The sequence below is a fragment of the Zootoca vivipara genome, chromosome 4, assembly GCF_963506605.1.
Source record: "Zootoca vivipara chromosome 4, rZooViv1.1, whole genome shotgun sequence".
NCBI classification, from domain to species: Eukaryota; Metazoa; Chordata; class Lepidosauria; order Squamata; family Lacertidae; genus Zootoca; species Zootoca vivipara.
The window spans coordinates 40574370-40595131 of record NC_083279.1 but is presented as its reverse complement, the minus strand read 5'-3'; the positions used below and the strand labels follow the sequence as shown (position 1 = coordinate 40595131).

The 20762-nt window shown below is 40.9% G+C and overlaps 1 protein-coding gene across 1 annotated transcript in view; it reads right to left on the bottom strand.

Annotated features, from left to right (window-relative positions):
• Positions 1–20762, bottom strand: part of POLA1 (DNA polymerase alpha 1, catalytic subunit) — a 191022-nt gene that overhangs the window by 83014 nt on the left and 87246 nt on the right. The window lies entirely within an intron of this gene.

Genomic DNA, 20762 nt, shown 5'->3' with positions numbered 1-20762 from the left:
AGGGAGCTTTTCCCACCTGCGGAGCCCTTTAAAAGACGTGGCCCCGCCCCGACCGACCTCATTGGCTGGTCGGGGTGTGATGCAGGCGGGAACCTACCATCACGTGGGGCTGAGCTCGCAGCCCCTACGCGATGGTACAGTCGGGCAGCCCACAACCCCACCTCCGACGCAGGCGCGGAAGTGGCTTTCCCTCCCTCTGTTCCCTAATATTGCCACTGATGCACTCCTTAAACAAAAACAAAAGCAATGACAGGAGAGTATGCTTGTAAATTCATATCACAATATTAAATTGACTAGAACTACACAGCATGTTAACACTGATAATTGCACTGGAAATACAATACGAATATTTGAGTTTTTCAGTTAACGTGTTCATATTTATAGTTTGCATATTGAACTTACTTAAAATAAAAAAAATTCCTTCAGTAGCACCTTAAAGACCAACTAAGTTTTTATTTTGGTATGAGCTTTCGTGTGAACTTACTTAAAATATTCTTATTCCAAGGGTCATTTTAAAATGGTACACTCTCCATGTTGAAGCTGCCTATAAGTGCCTATTCTCCAGACAGTAGGCACAACCTTTAAAAGTCTCTTATCCTGTGCACTGGCCCATATACATGCAGTGTTTGTGAATGAGTACTCACTCCCTGGAGGTGCCTGTACTGGAATGTAGATGGTGCAGGGGTAAGAGGTTTTTATAAATTATAAATTATGCCCACTGCATGGAACACATTGGTGTGGGTAAGTGCTGTTCAGCAGCCTCTACATGGGAGATGTAATGTTTAAATTAGCCCTCAAATTACCACTTTAAATATGGAATTAGTGGAGACTGCCTTGAAATCATTACTATTAAATCAACTTGCATTTGGGCTCCTTGTGCGCTTCCTTTTTTTCATTTCAACATTTATGTATCCCATGTTCAAACTTATCTCTGCAGTAATTAAAGCAACAAACACACAACTTTTATGGTAAAAGCTACATGCAGCCGCTGGGAGAGATCATCAGGGGGTTGGGGGCTAGGTGTTCATCAGTATGCGGATGATACCCAGCTCTACCTCTCTTTCAAATCAGAACCAGTGAAGGCGGTGAAGGTCCTGTGTGAGTGCCTGGAGGCGGTTGGAGGATGGATGGCGGCTAACAGATTGAGGTTGAATCCTGACAAGACAGAAGTACTGTCTGTGGGGGACAGGAGGCGGGCAGGTGTGGAGGACTCCCTGGTCTTGAATGGGGTAACTGTGCCCCTGAAGGACCAGGTGTGCAGCCTGGGAGTCATTTTTGACTCACAGCTGTCCATGGAAGCGCAGGTCAATTCTGTGTCCAGGGCAACTGTCTATCAGCTCCATCTGGTACACAGGCTGAAACCCTACCTGCCCGCAGACTGTCTCGCCAGAGTGGTGCATGCTCTGGTTATCTCCCGCTTGGATTACTGCAATGCACTCTATGTGGGGCTACCTTTGAAGGTGACCCAGAAACTACAACTAATCCAGAATGTGGCAGCTAGACTGCTGACTCGGAGCGGCAGCTGAGACCACATAACACCGGTCTTGAAAGACCTACATTGGCTCCCAGTACGTTTCCGAGCACAATTCAAAGTGTTGGTGCTGACCTTTAAAGCCCTAAATGGCCTCAGTCCAGTATACCTGAAGGAGCGTGTCCACCCCCATCATTCTGCCCGGACACTGAGGTCCAGTGCCGAGGGCCTTCTGTCGGTTCCTCACTACGAGAAGCCAAGTTACAGGGAACCAGGCAGAGGGCCTTCTCAGTAGTGGCACCCACCCTGCAGAACAACCTCCCACCAGATGTCAAAGAGAAAAACAACTGCCAGACTTTTAGAAGACATCTGAAGGCTGCCCTGTTTAGGGAAGCTTTTAATGTTTAATAGATTATTGCATTTTCATGTTCTGTTCTGTTGGAAGCCACCCAGAGTGGCTGAGGAAACTCAGCTAGATGGGCGGGGTATAAATTATTATTATTATTAAAAGCTGGGACTTTCAATTTTCAAATGCAGATATGGGGAACATGTGGCCGTTGAGATGTTGTTGAACTCCACCTCACATCATCCCTGACCATTGTTCATGCTGCTTGGTGTTGATGAGAGTTCAACAACATCCAGAGGGCAGTGAGTCCTCCATCTCTGTCCTAACTAGAGCCGGCATACTACACCAAAGACCATCAAGAACAAACTAAGGTCTAAGTGAATTGTGCTTCTCCCCAGATCATATCAATGCCTGGTTGCTGGTTTTTTTAACTAATAAAACTTTTGACAGTTGACATACCACATGGTAAAATGTTTAAAGACTTATGTTGCCTATTTTCTATGAAGATTCCTAAACACAATGGGCACACTATAGATATCATCTAGCATGAACAGATTTTTAAAAATGTGATATTCACATTTTTTCAACTAAGATTTCTCAGTTTTGTTCTGCTATAAAGCAATAAGTGAGCCACAGGGGGCTCAATAAGTAGTTGTATGGTTCATGCTGAAAGACATGGAAGGAACAGAATCACAACTGAACATCAAGGAAATGTTTGAGCAAATAGGAAAAAATTGGAATATAAGAAAGTTACCGATGATCATGGAAAAAGATCAACACGGGGCAAAATGAATTCTGGCTGCCTAAGTGAGGGGAAAATATTATCCAAACAGGAGAACTATCATTAAATGTACAGGTTGTACGCCCCGAAATGGATCAGAAAAAGTTTTATCAACCTTGCACCTGGTAGTTTTTCAAATGTTATATTTGAAACATCGACATATGCTATATCTATACAACCGTGAAAACTACTAAAAGGAACAATGCAAAAGAAAAAAAAAGTGTTAATGTACAAATACTTTAAACAAAGCTATGAGCAAGACAGAAACACAAGCTATATTGTAGGTCAATCTATGAGTTTTAAATGTTATTAAAATTGATTTTTTTAAAACATCTCTTTAAATGTACAGTCACATGTCATTTCATACAAGTTGTTTGAAACTTATTGATCTTCTCATTTGTGCAAAGACCGGGTTCTGCCATCAGTCTGGTGAAAGGATAATAGAGCACTCTAAACACTTATGATAGGTTAGATGCAAACAGTGGTCCTCATTTAAACAGATGTAATAGCACTACAAGTGTTTGCATTCCAACCTTTGCAATTGCATGTTATGCAATAAATTAACAAGCGTGTTCTGCTCTGCTTCACATCAAGGCCAATATCTCAGTCTTGTTGCCTTAATTTGCAATCAGAGTCTAAGCACCAGAAGATGCATCTCAGGTACATTAAAAAGGATGGGATACAAGTCTTCATAGCCTGCCACATTGTGCACAAAGAAAGCGAACAATTACCAGCAATTTTACTTTACCACTGTAGGACAATACCAATGCAGTTAAATTTGGCTCCATGCAAGCAACTGGGGAAAATATACTTAAAATGACTATATATGGAAAATTACATTTGAAAAAAAGCTCAATGGAGAATGTATATGTATTTCTGTATGGACAGATAAAATCTCTGGAAGTATATTCAAGTCTATTCTGCAAAATACCCTTCTATTCATCCTACTCAAAGCAGCATTCTCAGGCTATAATAGGTCACAACTAAGTACAGTACCTTCCTTCAAGAATAATTTTGCTTTGTCTGTCAGCTGTCAACAAAACACAAAGAACTCATACAGTCCAGTTGTGCATTGTACATGTAAGAGAATCTAACAAAATACAAAGACGGAGGGGGGGGGAGAGAAATAAAAATTTCATGGCAGGTGCAGTTCCACGTTTGCTAAAGGAATTTCATAAACCATGTTTCACGTGTGGCTACTGAATTCCAAAAATAACTTTAATGGTTGCTCCAGAAGGAAAAGAAAAGAAAAAGACATCATGTACCAAAGCAATATTAATGTCACAATTCATATGTTGCTTATAGAACACTTTGCTGAATATATATTTTTTTAAAAAAGTTAAGAAGTTAAAGACATTACACAAGTCTGTGTTCTCATAAAATGAGGAAGACCTTCTGGTGGCATTGAAAGAATGGTCTCTGCAGTGGGCACCTCAAAACCAGTTTGTTAAAAAGCATTTAAAAGCATTACCAAGCACTGTTTGTTCATTTAAGTTTAATTATTTTCTCTTTGAGAATGGTACTAATGAAACTGAATATCTTTCATGGTTTCGAAGGACAGTTTGAACAGTCTGTAAACAAGACTGAGGGTAGACAAGTGAGCTGGCTGAGCCAAGGGGTTGCTAGGTGATACAGAATGTAAACCCACAAACTTGCTAAGGGTTATTTTGCTCTCATTCCGCTCTCACACAGCCTCTCCCAAGTTTCAGCCATTACCTTCCAGGTGACTAGCAATATTCCCCTTGCTCTTTAAAATATGCTTGCTAAAAATGCAGAGTTCGAACGGGAAGAGAATGTAAAACATTATTTTTTAACAAAATTACAAGAAATATAACCTCAATAAGGGTTCATTGCTTTTTAAATGGGAAATATATTGTCCTCATATGGTTTACGAGGACAAATGTTCACTATAACCTCTTTCACCCACCCCCATCCACTCCAAAAACTTGTGATTTTTTTTTTCAAGTATCTGATCAGAGATTGTCCAGTAAGAGCACTTTATTAGATCATCAGTCAAAGGGTTTCACAAGCACTGAGAGCAATGGGCTCAAATGCAGCACATCAGTTTTAATAGACCACAGACTAATAGTAAACTGCAGATACTGCTGAGAACTTTCCATGCACTAAACTCTTGAAAAAGCACCATCTCTCCAGCTTAAATGCAGCTGCCTCTTTCAATGCCGCAAATGGGTAAATTTGACAAAAAAGCCACCATTAAGACTACATGAAAGGCTCAAGACAACATCCTTTCAATGCTTTGTACTTCAGTAATCAGATGTACTTACTCACCCCCTCCCCCAAACCCGATCAAGAACTATTTCTGAATGGTAGGAAATAATTCCACTTTGTACATCTTTTAGTTAATCAAGACTTTCTATTCAGCAATTTGACCTTTTGTTCAAAACAGGATTATCAGTTTTTTCGCCAGTTACCAAGGGCGACTCGCATGGTGAACATAATTGCAATAATTTGCAAAACACCATGGCAACCCACATTACAACTAGGTAAATACTGGTCTTTTGTGCTACATTGTTATTTTCAGAGATGCTGAAGTCAAAGAACGAATGACAAATGAACACAAAATTTATATTTGCTTTGTCTCAAAAGAGAAGAAAATTGATAACAAGAATTGGGGGGAAACCGACTACAGCTGTAATTTCTAACTTGATTAATTAGGATGGTAACAGTCCTTAACAGTATATTCAACAAACAGCCCTGACTTAGTCTCTCCACCCACCTCTCCCCCTCACTACACTACTACCACTATCCCCCACCCCAGACAATTCCCCCCCTTCTGTTAGAAGAACAACCAACCCCATTTGCTCTTTTCTTCATCTTAATGGAATCCTTAATTACAGAATATTGTCCTCCAGCTCTTCATTACACATTGAAAACTGAGTGAGGGAGAATACGAGTGCCAAAGCAGACAGGGTAGCTACAGCAGTCTTGTCTGCTTTTTTTTGGACACAACAGGCCTAATGATGAGACTGCATTTTTTCCCCTGGTATTAGCAGCTGTTCTACTGCAGACAATTAAGCACAAATTATTTAGCATTTCAGAAAGCTGCTTCTCGTCTTGGCAGTGTTAGGTAAGTGTGCATGCTAAAATGAACTTACAAGTTAAATACCAAAACATCTGATAGGAAGTCTCTACTTACACTGTAATTACCATTTTGGGTGCAATATCTGTAGCATTCCAACATTTCTCTATTAATACTATATGCAAGTGAATGTAAAATAGTAACACAGCCCACATGCAATTCATGTTTAATAAATTATTATTATCAATCATCATCCCCATCATCTTAATATTGGTGTGCACCATGATTTGGCAAGTCCCTAAACATACCAAGAACCACATTTATATATGTATTTTCTTACTCTTAACACAGTGTTTTACAACAGCTAATGTGATCCAGGGAGAGACAATTAGGGCTGAACATCTCTGCTTATGTAGGGAGCACATTTGAGGGCCTTGGAGTATTGATCAGCTGATCTATTTCATACAGCAACTGTGAAAATAAGAACATTTGTTTATTTACTAACTTTATGTCCCACCCTTCCTCCCAAGGGCACCCAGGGAGGTTTCTAGATACATTGATATTTATGAATTGCAATATACTGACGTTTATACAGCACACTATTTCACAGGGGCAATGCAAGGTGGCTGTTCAGCCTATAACTTGGTGGAACCTTTTGCCCACATGCAATGCATACCATTCACCCTGGAATATCCACTCAAGCCCATGGTACAGAAAAGGCAAATAATTTCTCATCTCAGTTGTGCTCAGCTTGGAGCCAGGGATCAGCTGAACCTTCAGGTGCTCTCTGGGCCCAACAGTCAAGCAGTGAGACTGGCTTGAGCAGAGAAGGACTGTGCACTGCCTCCCTCCCACCTTACTCCAGTGGATCTGCACACTTCACTTTGTTGCTGGATATATTCCCTATGGCATCAGCCATAACGCTAACCAAGGGCCAGCGGGGAGAAACCTAGCCAGATGGTTGGGGTATAAATAATAAAGTTATTATTATTTCATTTATTATCTACCCTACAACAAAAGGTTCTGGAGTGGGCTGCAGCAATATAAAAATACAGTATTAAAAACAGTTAAAGCAAGTTATAATCAGAAGAACAAGCATGGTGCATGAAGCAGTCTTCAAGCAAGCTGCTTCAGGGTGTCATCCTCAGAGGAGGAAAGACAAGCGAAAGGTTGGTGCGGGGCTACACCTCCTGCAACATCACTGCCAGCAGCTGCACCAGCACTCGCCTAGCACCATCATGCCTCTCCAACTCACAGGGACAGAAAGTGGGCACCGCTGCTCAGAGTTCTGCCTCTAGTGGCAAAATGTCCCAGGCCCCCCAGTACGAAATTTAACTTTTGTTTCATTTTCTAATACTTCATTTTTTGGAAAAAAAAGGGGGGGGGGAAGAGGCTCTAAACAGTATTCTCTAATATAATAAAAAAATTCCTTCAGTAGCACCTTAAAGACCAACTAAGTTTTTATTTTGGTATGAGCTTTCGTGTGCATGCACACTTCTTCAGATACAGTGAAATAGGAGTCCCCAGGCACTTATGTAGAGAAGGGGTGGGGAGGGGGTGGGGAGGGGGAGGGGAGGGGGGATCACTCAGAAGGGTGGTGGAAGTGGGTGATTGACTGACTGATCCCCCCTCCCCTCCCCCTCCCCACCCCCTCCCCACCCCTTCTCTACATAAGTGCCTGGGGACTCCTATTTCACTGTATCTGAAGAAGTGTGCATGCACACGAAAGCTCATACCAAAATAAAAACTTAGTTGGTCTTTAAGGTGCTACTGAAGGAATTTTTTTATTTTACTTCGACCCAGACCAACACGGCTACCTACCTGTAACTCTAATATAATAAATCTGGCATTCATGAATATAGAGGGAGCTTTCCTGTCTGCAGGATATTAATTTCCTATATTTGTAGAATGGGGACATACCTCACTGAGGACCACTTTACCCTTAACAATGTAGCCTAAAAACACCAGTATTCACTTAAATCAATATAAAAGCTATGCATATTGAGACATGAGGAAAAAAGCTGGAGCACTGATAGTCCGTGTCTGTTTATGTGCATCTGCAGATGTGCACCTCTGTTTTGTGCATTTTACCACGGCAAACAGTTGTGGTAAAACCAATGCATCCAAGCTGCCATGTAAAGGGTGAGAAATTCTCATGTTTTCCTCCACATTAACTATTTTCAGCAGCAGGAACAGTTGCAGCTTCCCTTCTAAAACCAAAGCTGTATGAATCCCATACCTATTATTTAGGAAGTTAAATAGATCCATCAAAAAAGAAGAATAAAGCAGCTGTGCTTTGTGCGTAGCTGGGGAGGGGGGCTTCCCAGGTACACAGAAGTATATTAGTTTGTAAATTGAAAGAAAAAGAATAAAAACAACAACAGAACGGCTCAGTGAAAGACCTATGCTCAGTGACCTCCAGGGCTTAAAGAATGTTGAGGGCAGCTGAGCCATGGGATGTTGAGGGTGTCAGATGACAAAAAGGAAGCTGGAGGGAGGAACTGGCTTCTTTGAATATCTAAAAGCTTGTACTATCCTTGGGAGAGGGGATTAAGATGTGGGGTGGGGTGGACACATCCCATTGGACCTCTTAAAAAACTCTCCCCCCCACTATATAGGTGGTGGTGGTGATGGGGAGGAACAATACACCTTTTCCTTTCTCGCTCTCCAGATGTCCCCTCACCAACTCTAAACAAAGCTATAAGGTTCCTGATTCCAGGCCAACTGGAAGAGTTTGTAATAAGTGATCAAAATACTCTACAAAATGTCCCCACATAATAGTTTAATGCCTTTTCCCATGGCCACTTCCCCATGCATAATTTGCTGTTCAATAAGATCACTAAATATAAAATATAAATTAAAACTACTATTAAATTCAAAATATTTTATACTATACAGATTTTATTTATTTATATTTATACCCCACCTTTCCACCAAGAAGCTCAAAGTGATATACAGAGTTTTCCTCTATTTCATCCTCACAGCAACCCTGTGAGGTAGGTTAGACTGATGGTTTCTGAGCTAAACTATTTCACTCCATGTACTCTTTAGTTTGCTTCAGCAAATACTTTTCCTGCGTCCAATGCATATGTGCAAAATATCACTGCCAAATATCCCCACCATGAACCAATATAAAATCTGAGCATTATATTCTGTTTGTTTTTAACTTTCTATTGAAGCAGACATACTATGTTTAAACTGCATTTGGAGAAGATGGCTAGGTGCAGTGTCCTGTAAAAATAACAACAATACTTCACAAAGTACAACTGACTCTCTGGCCATTATAGTATTGGAATTATATCCAACTAAGCTCTAGTCAGAGTAGACCCTGACCCATGCCCATTAATTTCAATGGGTCTATTGTGAGTATGACTTACAGTGGATACAAGTCTTACTGTGGAATCCTCACCAATTGGACTAATAATTCCTCTGTAGACTTGTGTTTTCCTGCCCTTTTCGTGTCAATGGGTGTTTGGCCAACGTATTTTCATTACAAGGTCTGATTAGTCCAGTATGCCTAATCTGATCTGCCAATATGGCTCCTTAGGACCTAAATTCCAGGGCATACAGTTGGTCAAGTGGGGTTGTCCATCCATTTGCATTTCCTGTTCACCCTGGGGACATTTAAGTGTCATGGGCATGGATCATTTTTGAGAACTCACTGATTTTCTGGAACAGTCTAATACTGTACAGGCTATTCTTGTCCATGTCACCCACTATGTGAATAATCCTTCATAGAAACAGTAGGTGTGACCTTCCAAACTGCTACTTACTGTAAAAAGGTAAAGGTATCCCTGACCGTTAGGTCCAGTCACGGACGACTCTGGGGTTGTGCGCTAATCTCGCTTTACTGGCCAAGGGAGCCAGCGTTTGTCCACAGAGAGTTTCTGGGTCATGTGGCCAGCATGACAAACCCATGGCAAACCAGAGCAGCACACGGAAATGCCATTTACCTTCCCACCAGAGCGGTACCTATTTATCTACTTGCATTTTGACGTGCTTTCGAACTGCTAGGTTGGCAGGAGCTGGGACCAAGCAACGGGAGCTCACCCCGTCACAGGGATTCGAACCGCCGACCTTCTGATCAGCAAGCCCTAGGCTCAGTGGTTTAACCACAGCGCCACCTGGGTCCCTTACTACTTACTTACTTACTTACTTACTTACTTACTTACTTACTTACACACTAAACTACTTACTTACTTACACACTAAAAATCATGTTTGTGGGAGATTATCAGGTCTGCGATCCCTCTTCTACAAAGACAAAGCCAAGACTTTATGGAAATATAGCCTGACAACCACTAGTACCTAAGAGCACCCAGAGATAAAGTTGCAGGTTTGAAGATTTAAGGAGGCCTTGCAGGAACCTCTTTGGATGCCAATACTTTGACTGAGAATAAGCTGCTAAGTTGTTTTCTCACCCTATTTGCAATAGCGTGGGACCCTGAAAACTTGAATGTAGGGGCTTTCCTTCAGGGGTTTGCAACTCTGTTTTTCCAGCACTAAAACTAAATAAATAAAACTATTTAAATTGGGAGTAGGGATGTTTACCATCACTACGTACTTTACAATCTCATGGAATTTCAGAATTTGATTGTGAAAAAGTGTAGCTCAAGGAAAAGAGACTTACGTAGTAGCTGCAAAATAAAAGGAAGAAGTTCTCTCTCCCTCTTCTGAAGTATATAAGCACAAGTAGCCTCCAACGCAATTGATTTTATAGTGTGCGATCCCAGATTCTCGACTGTATCATACTTGTAAGAAGGGTCATGAGTGCGAATTGGAACATAGGGCATTGTACCCTTCCAAGAGTTTTTTGATAGGGCCGTCCCTAAACATACTCCATCACAATAATGGCCATTTTGGTTTTTGGTTTTTTAAACACAATGGGAAAGAAAGGGGACAATGTAGCAATGTATACCAAGACTTCTTCACTTTGTCCGTTGGGCTTATTTATCTAAGAAGGCAATGAAGAATGATTGCATCGTGTCCTGGCCTCATTAGAAACCATGAAAATGAAAGCAAGGACAAAATCTGGCAGTACCAATTACGTACACGCAAAGACTATTGTAAGACATATGGAAAATACACAAACTACTGATATCTAGTAACACAAAACCCCATGCTTGTGTAGAGCTTGGTAGTCACTCACACTCCACGTAACAGCAGGGGACTCTGATTGCAGATCTCACTGCAGGACAAGACCCTAATGGCTTGGTCTTGCATCCACTAAAATGCAACAACAAAGATCCCATTAACTTTAATGGCCTAAGAAAAGGGTATAAAATGAGTTACCTGGAACGCTCAGTCCCTTGACCAAGCACCCAGGAAATGGAACTCATAATTTCTCTAAGAAACAAATGCATCATCAGATGTAAAACTACTAGCTAAATATAAACTATGTTCAGAACTTCAATATCATCAAGAAGGGTGATGTTTTAATACACCAATTAAACATTTTGTAATTCAGACCAGCCTCTGCTCTAAGTTTAAAGCTGTTCTTTTAAATATAGAGCATTTTCAACTCTTTGTGTTTACTTCAAAAATATGCCAAGCAAAAAAATTATAAGCAGCAAAATCTTAATATACTGTTTGGTAAAGTTCAAGTCAGCCTTTGAAAAACACATTTATCTATCCAGTAAAGCTTGTGTTAATGCGATGTAAGAGTTTGGCAAATTCAACTCTAATGGAGCATAAAAGTGCTTTTGCTTGAAAGTGAGATCATTTTTAAAAATTCAAAGCATGATCACTTTTTCTTTTTTTGCAGGAACAATCTGATACAAGCAGCAAAGCTTAAATAAACTAGAAACATTTCAAATGATCCATAAAGGATTAATAAGCACCACAGGAAGTCCTATAGGCTCAGCGTATACATTTTCCCATCTTTTTCTCCTGTGATGCACATGACATGAAATTCTAAGCAGAACTCAAGTTTCAAAGTCACTGAATGTTAAGGCCCACAAGCTTTAACAGTGCAGTGAAGCGGGGTCACCACCTTGCACTGCTTAATCTAAACAATAAGGTCAGGATACTGTTAGCACACTAATGTTCCAAAATCATGACACCTAGAAAAAACTAATTTCTAGTTACAAATTGGGGGGGGGGAGAGAGAGAGAGAGAGAGAGAGAGAGAGAGAAAGGATAGCAACAAACCAAAACAAAAAGGATAGCTGTAACAGTAACAGTAACAGTGTAGCAAGCTACAACCCACTAATAAAAAGCAAAGCAAAATGACAGTTGTTATTTTGGCAGAGATAATCTATGCTGAAACACAAAACACATGCACACAATTTCTTTCTTTCAATACAATTTGCTTGTCTTCCCACTGACTTCTGTGATTACCACAGAAAGCAAGGTTCTAAACATATTTCAGCAGAATCTTCAATCAATCAATACGGAAAAACCCAGAGAGGTATGGGAAAATGCATCATAGTATTAGTAACTGCTTACAAAGTATATTGGGACTCACCAATATGCATACAACTGACAAGACGAGATACAACCTATTCCACCAAAGCAAAAGTAGGTACAGTGGTGCCTCGACTTACGAATTTAATCAGTTCCGAAGGCACCTTCGTAGGTCGAAAAATCCGAAAGTCGAAAAGCGCCATTGGAAACGCGATTTCCCATAGGAATGCATTGGAAACGAAAAAATTCGTAAGTCGAAGCAACCCCATCTAAAAATTTGTAAGTCAAAAAAACCCTATCAAAAACCGCCGCAGTTTCCGTTCGGATGTCGAGAAATTCGTAAGCGTGCAGCCATTTGTCCCATTCGTAAATCGAAAAATATGGTTGTCGAGTCGTTCGTAAGTTGAGGTACCAGTGTATTAAGTAGGTACAGGTAAGGTCAAATTGTGTAATCTAATATGCCCATTAACATCTACCTGAAATTGTTGAAAGACATCCAAGTTCACTATCATAAGCAGGGGTCAGCAACCTAAGGCCCATGGGCCACAAGCGGCCCACGGGGGTTGTTTAACTGGCCCATGAGCCACCCCGAACCGAGCCGCCTGCTCGGCGAGTCCCCGTGCACTGCACTAAACTGGCACAGTGCAGCATGGGGACTTGCTTTCGCAGTGCCGAAAATCATGTCTGCACAGACGCAGATGCCGGAAATTGCAGTGGGGTGTGTGTGTGTGCTCATGTGCGCCAGCAATTCAGCCCACGAAGGGATATCCACTGGAGTGAACTGGCGCAGGCAAGGTAAACCTTGCCGACCCCTGATCATAAAGATGCGTATGACACACAAGTCTAGCTGTCCTTTCTATCTCAAACCAAAGACATCATGGAAGTACTGAACCAGTGCCCGAAATCAATAACGAGCTGCATGTTGGGCAAGTCAACTGAACTGGAGACAGATAGCCGTTTTGGTCTGATGTAGTCGAAACAAAATAAAAAAATTCCTTCCAGCAGAAACGTCAGTGATGGAGTTACACTACCCTTGAGAAATCATGTTTGGTAAACTCTCAAGTTGCAGTTGTAGCTATGCATGCTTTTGCTGAGTTTTGGATGATGATGAGTGACAGCTACCTATTGAAAAGGCAAACTTGGCTGTGGTATATATGCCTCAGTTACATGAAAGCAGCTCTCCTGTATTGCACTCTTTGTGATGGACTCTCCTTCCTTGCAGGCTTTTAAGCAGAGGTCGGTCTTGTACGATTTAGTTGATATTCCTGCACTTCAGGGGGTTGGACTAGATGTCCCCCTGGATCCCTTCTAACTCTACAATTCTATGATTCTAGGGTCCTGGAAAGAAATTTCAGTTAGCATGCTAACTAGAACTAGCTTTAGCAAGCATGTTACTCCTTGTATGTCATTTCAACTGCCTGCTAGTCTCTTTGAGTGCAATTTAAGATGATGGTGATTATCTATAAAGTCCTAAACAGTTTAAAGCCAGGTTGCTGTAAGGACCAGCTCAATGGATATGTTTTTGTCCATCCTCTGTGGCTAAATCAGAGGGGTCCTCTTTTGTGTCACCAGCTTAAGTTTCCGCAGCTGATTACCTCAAATCTTTTGAGATACCGTAGTACAAGGTTCAGAGAGCAACAGAAAAGATTCAGAAACGGCAATCTTGGATAAACAGCTTGACAATTACCAAAGTATTTGAATTACATCCTGAACATTAAATAACTAAATAAAATGCATTTTTATAAATTTCTCAGACAATATATTTATTTCACTCACAACATTTGTTGTCTACTCATTTATTTTAGTAAACTCATGTTAGAAAAAAATGGCCAATAAAATAAAATCAGAAGGCGATGGAAATCATCTTTTGGAATATTCATTTTCCTTGGAAATCTCCATGCTATATATACATATAGAAGTTAAAGAGTTATCAAATATTGTTTAATTGGTTTTTTCCAAAGAGAAACATTATCTAAAAGAATTGTTTTAAAAACAAACAAAATTCAGGGACACCAAAATTTATATTGTGTCATAATGATAATATTCAAGATGCAGTGGCTTAATTTGACAAGTAGGAATCTTCCCAGACAGAAACAAGTTTCTGAAAACGTAAATAAAATACTAAATTTATTGCTGCATTTTGTGCAGTCTTGCTCAATTTCTTATTTCTGGTTTCAGAACTGCTTTGCTGTTAGAGCCAAATGACATTTAAAGAATTTCACATATAGCTCTGGACTAATTAATCCATAGTTCCTAAACCAATACTCCCATGCTCTAAATCTGCAGGCAATCGGATAGGTTCAGATATAATACATTATGACTTTATGTGCATGGCCTTGGCTCATCCTCCCTAACTCTGGTGAGCGGAGAGTAAAGAAAATGAAGTGAGATAACGGGTTGGATTCAACACTGCCATTCACTCATACAACAGACTTTCACTTCTGCAACAGACCTTCCCCCATCTCTCTTCTGCAGAACCTCAAAATCTGCTCCAAGGAGTTGAGGGAAGGAAAGTCACATTGCACAAACAGAATGTCATCCACACAGCATTGGATATCACCCAATATGCAGCAAGACTGTAAGAAATGTAAAGTTTAAACTGAATATGTTGACAGCTGTAGAGAAGAATGAAGAGACAAATACAGAAGAGCAACATTGTCAAAACAGGAAAGATTTGGAAAGTACAAGAAACAGGAATGGAAATGAGGGGATCAAAGGGAGGAGGACAAGAGAGAGGCTGCTAATCTCTCTTGGAACAGAGTTCAAGTACACAGGGGCCACCATCACAGGAACTGAGTTAAGACCACTTGCTTCAAGTGAAATATGGAGAAACCCAGTGTTTCTCAACCAGTGTGCCTCCAGATGTTTTGGGACTACAACTCCCATCATTCCTGACCACTGGTCTTGCTAGCTAGGGATGATGGGAGTTGTAGTCCCAAAGCATCTGGAGGCACACTGGTTGAGAAACACTGGAGAAACCAATTCAGATTGGTATGCCACCACAGCAGTCCCATATAGGGACATTACAGTACCCTAAGAGGTAAGTTACCAAATTATGAATGAAAGTTGCCAGGTCTCCCAAGCAGTGGTGTAGCTGATAAAAGGCACAGAACTACTGACTATTGTATCCAACTAAGTTTTACTCACAGTAAAATAATTAAAATTAATGAACCCACAATATAGTCATAGAATCATAGAACAAAATCAAAGAATTGTAGAGTTGGAAGGGACCCCGAGGGTCATCTAGTCCAACCTCCTGCAATGCAGGAATCTTAATCCTGAGATTAAGAGTCTCATGCTCTACCAACTGAGCTATCCCAAGAATAGCCATTTCCATTTATTTCAATGGGTTTATCCTGAATAGGTCGGATTGGTTAAAACCCTGTAATTTGGACCTTTCAGGAAGTATGACCACCATTTAGAAAAGGCGCATTCACCGTCGACCAGTAAACTAAATCTGGACAGATTTTGGATTATTCACCTTCATCCAGTCAACCTCTGACAGCAGACATGAATTTAGAGACTTGCCTGTCTCAGCTGGATTTCATGAAAAAGAAAAACAAGAGCTGGGCGTCATTCGCCTGACAACACATTCTAGAAGACTTGTTAAGCTGAAAAGTAGTGATTGGCCCAAGATCATTCAGTGAACTTCATGGGTTAGCATGGATATGAACCCCAGTTCTCTATGATCCAAATCCAGTATTTCAAAGGCTCAGGACAAAGCTAGAACCATAAACACAGCCATCACAGAACTGCAAAATTTTACAGATTCTGTAAACCTGTACTCTACTTGCATTCCTGCAGAACTGCTGGTGGGTATGCTAATGAATAAAGCTGGTAAAATGCTGCAACAGCATGGAGTAGAGAGAGATAAGGAGTATCCCCAAGTAGGGAGCAGGGGTGAGAAACTCACTCCTTGTACATATATTTGAAAAGCTGAATTGAATTTTAAAATAGAAATTAGCACCTTTTGATAGTGAAGTAGTTTGATATTTAATTGGCAGTGTGTATTAACAGGTTTTACACATAAAACAAGCAAGGGGGAAAATAAACTGACATTTTATGGCAGAGCAGTTAGCGCACCATGTTGTTAAGCTCTTTTATTTTACACTGATTTGATCAACGGAAACAAGCCTCAAGCTCTCAACCATAATCAGCACATATCCTTTTAAGTTCAACTAAGTATAATAAGAAATGAACTTTTGCTTTTATTTAACAGTGCATATTTGGTCTTCCAAATGACATCATCCAGAGAAATGGCTACTCTCTTACCCAGACAGTAATTCACCCCGCTGCATACTGGCAGAAGATGTGAAAAATCATAACCAAAACTGTGAAACTGGACCAATAAAAGCAGCAATATTCAGGAGTCATACACAAGTTTCAGATGCCCAGAGTTCATTTCTATGCCTACCAACTTTATAAGAGCAGGTCAGAGTGTTCTCCATTGATTAGAAAGAACAGGAAGTCACAGAAATTCCATTCTGTGCCAGGAGTAGTGATGGGTCCATATGTCTAGGGCAGGCATGACCAAACTTGGCCCTCCAGATGTTTTGGGACAACAATTCCTATTGTCCCTGACCACTGGTCATGTTAACTAGGGATGATGGGAGTTGTAGTCCCAAAACATCTGGAGGGCCAAGTTTGGCCATGCCTGGTCTAGGGTATGGATGAACAGTTCCACTCCTATGGAGAATATTATGATTACTGGCCCGGGTTAGGTTTAAAAGATCCAGTGGAAGATACAGGACTAGTTATTGGGATAACAACTTTGCTCTTCTAAGCAACCTTAGGTGGTCTGCCATGATAGTCTTACTAGGTCAGCAAAATACCACTCAACAGTTTGATAGCATAAAGTTCTAACCAACTTATGCTTCTCCCCATTCTACATTAAACCACACCCCTGGAGCTACTGGCTTATGACAGTGAGCCTTCCAAATGAAGACAGTAGCATACAGTACATAGTTACTAAACAACAAAGAGGGGGTGTTCTCATGGTCTCCAGGTTATCAACCTATCTGGAAACAGCCACCGACAGAATAAGCACTTGGCTTTACTGTATAAAAAAGAAGAAACTTCTATGGTGCACAGAAGCAACACCATGTCAAGAAGCTCAGCAAGCATCATAGGAAGAATGGGACTGTACTTTCTCCCTTTGGAGAAAAAGAAAGATGTTTGTGCTGAAGAGTTTATGTGAGAAGATAGCTTGGCTTGTCACCATCTTGGGCTGAATTTTTTCATGTCCTTTGGTTGGAAAAAGTGACATCCTCCCCCCCAAAAAGAGGGTCTGGGCTACTTGTGCCTTTTCTGCCATCTTTGCTTCCACCAAAATTTCATCCAGTTGACTCCTAAACAGCTGGTTCCAGAAGACTTGTAAGAAAGATGAACCTGAGATCAATGTTCCAGGCTTTTAGGCACATGTCCTTTATTTTGTCCACCGTTGCAGCCTGAGACCTGGACCCAAACTAGATGAAATTCGTAGAATAATTTGCTAGAAAAGATATATACAATTAGATCTTCCACAACCCATCCTTCACTGACTCAAGATTATTAACTCACAGAACTATCACCCTAGAAAACCCACCACTCCAGGAAACCAGTGATGCTGGTGAGGTTCCCAATGGAAATTCCCCCTTTATTGAAGTCAACTGGAACTGGGAGCAATAATTTCTTTTCTCAGTTACTAATGTGGGACTCCCTTTAAGAATAAGTCCCCTTCTACTCCCACTGGAACCTCCTCCTGCTGTATGATGCCATTCTCCTATGGATTCTGTCTGCTACAGGAGACAATCCCAAAGGACATAGTGCCTTATGATCCAGAGAGAAAGAATGTACTATAGCGTCTTGTTAGTTTGGAAGATGCAATAAAATATTAAGGCACAGTACAAAACGGGGAGGGAGAATAAATACATTTTACTTTTACTATTGGTAGTTACTTATTACCAATAAGGCAAAAACTATTAGATCTTTAAAAAACAAAATGTGAATGTTTTCCCAAAGGCATTATTAACAATTAATAATCATTACACTGGTGCCTTGTTTACCTGACCTTCTGTAAATTCAGCTGCCTTGTAATTAGACCCATATTTTGCACATTTATATATTTGTATGCACAGATTTGACTCATTCATTCATCCATTAAAATTTGCTTGACAGACCTAGATGGATAATCAGGGTACAATTTGTATTTACTGGATTATAGAAAATTGCCCAAACTGTTAAGTTCAAGGAAAACGCATTCTTGTCTCTCTCTTGTGACTGATGTAAAAGCAATTACGTATCAGAGGATGGCCCCAAGACACTCTGAAGGAGCAGCAAAGCTTTTACAATCTGGTGTCTTTAACAGTATTTTGTTCTTTAAAATGGTGACTGGTTTTAAAGACTATCTAAAAAGAAGAAACAAAAAGCCACCTAGCACATCTTGTCTAAGCAATGCATTACTCTGTAATTCAAATGGTAAAGTAATTTCCCAGAAAAGTTTAAATGTTGTATTTACTACTAACTTTGTCAAAAATGAAAAGATTAATTCTTTTATGTGTCAGCTTCTCTTCTACAAGACCTTAGGGTCTGCTGAAATGTGACATGTGGGGAGGATTTTCTCTTTGAGTAAAGTAGATCTTTGCATGAAGTAGAAAGAATCAACTAGTACCAATGATAGCACAATCCATGTTATTTCTCAAATAACATTGTTGTCATTGGCAAATTATGACTAATCTATAGGAGGGTCAAATTTAAATAGGTATGAGTGCCAAATGTCCCACTGAGATGACACACAATGGTTTTGATGGTTGCAAGGCTCACTAAAAGGACAAGTGGTCTTCTCCAATCTGCTACCTTCCTATGTCTAGACTGCAAAAACAGCAGCAACAGCCTTGGTTACAACCCTTCTCTGCCTGGGCGCACATCAACTGTTTACCCACTTTGAAGGAGTACTGTAGGTTATATTAAATACCCCAAAGGGGCATCCAAGGTCCCCAAGACTTGTGTGTTGACAGCCTGCTCTAAGATTATATAGGGGTCAAGTTATTAAATGGCATGTATCTTCATTCACAAAAAGATTACTAGCAATCAGGGGCGTCTTAGCCATAGAGGCTAGTGGTGCAGGGAACCACGGCACCAGGGAAGAGGTCCGGGGGCCACAGCTCGGCAGGGGCGGCATCCTGCCCGCGAGCCGGGCGCACAGCGATCAGCCTTCCCCCCTCCCCCACCCGTCCCTCTCCAGCTGGTCAGCGCCGCAATTGGTGGCCGGAGCGCTTCTCCAGCCTTCCACAGCAGCCAGCCAGCTCCCTCAGGGGGTGCCCTGCTGCTTCGCGATGGAGGGTGGGGAGCACAGAGGCGAACCGGCACCAAGCGGCGGCGGCGGAGAGAGGAGCTTCCCGGGGACGTGGTGTTGGCGTTTTCCTCAGCCTCGCCTGCGCGAAGAGCCCCGCTGCCTTTCCCTTCCTCCCCAATGGCGCCATCTGTCCCAGGCTAAATTTTGGGAAGGGAGGGGGCACCGGAGGGACCTTTGTGCCACGGCGCTGGATGTGGTTAAGACGGGCCTGCTAGCAATTCTAAGAAGTGTTCTAGACAGAAAAGAAATGTGTTAAGATCCAACTTATTAGCAGATACAGTAAACATACCGTAATACAATGAATTTTTTTTAAAAAAATATTTGCAAGTACTTGATCAGGGTTTGAGGACGGTAGAGAGGACGAGAGAGTTCACAACAACACCCCAAACTGTTAGTAGAGTTACATGCTTTCTTAAAGCAACTTGATGTTCATTTTATTGAATTGTGAAACCTCAGCTACTTGCCATGGGTAAGGGTAGAAATCTAAACAAACAAGCATACGGAAATAATAGCAAAATGCAGCCCTGATAGAGGCTTTGGCCAGCCTTGGCACTTCAGTGATAAAAGATCTGGGACAAAATAAAAAAAAATCCTTCCAGCAGCACCTTAAAGACCAACTAAGTTTTTTATTTTAGTATGAGCTTTCGTGTGCATGCACACTTCTTAGGATACACTGAAAGATCTGGGAGTTAATTATATTGATGTCTTCCCAAAATTTATAGCCAGGCTGTTTACTCAGAGGGATAACAGTTTCTATTTTAAGGAAAAGGCCTAACTCATGGAAGCCTTTCTGGAATTCGTGCTATGGCTCAATATCAGCTATGGGAACATTATCCAAGAAAAGGGGTCTCCTCTAGATCATCAAATGGCACACAGGTCAAGATTAAGTATTTGACAAGGTGCAAGAGCAATTTATAACAGACTGACTTCATGAAACATTGTTTAAATGTTATGAAATCAGGAAAAAGATTTACAATGCAATCCTAAGACTACTCAGAAGCAAGTCTTAATTAGTCCAATGGGATTTATTCCCAGGTAAGTGGGGACAGGATTGCAGCCTTGATCACGAGTTTATGTAGTAAATAAATAATGTGATTTGGGTTTGTCGTCCCCCCCCCCGAAAATAGGGCACTAAGAACTTATTCCCAGTCAGCTCTACCCTGCTACACAAATAGTAACTGTAAAGGGAGTGGGTCAGAAAGCATTGCCACACCTATCTATAGAATATTGTGTTCAAAATGTTTCATATACCGTATGTTACCTTAGTAATCTTTACAAAAACAGAGAAGACAGTATTAAATACTCATGTACTGCAGAAGACAGGATTGCCTAAGGTCACCCATTAAGTTGATGGTGTTTGGATGAGATTCGGCTCAAAGATCATAGAA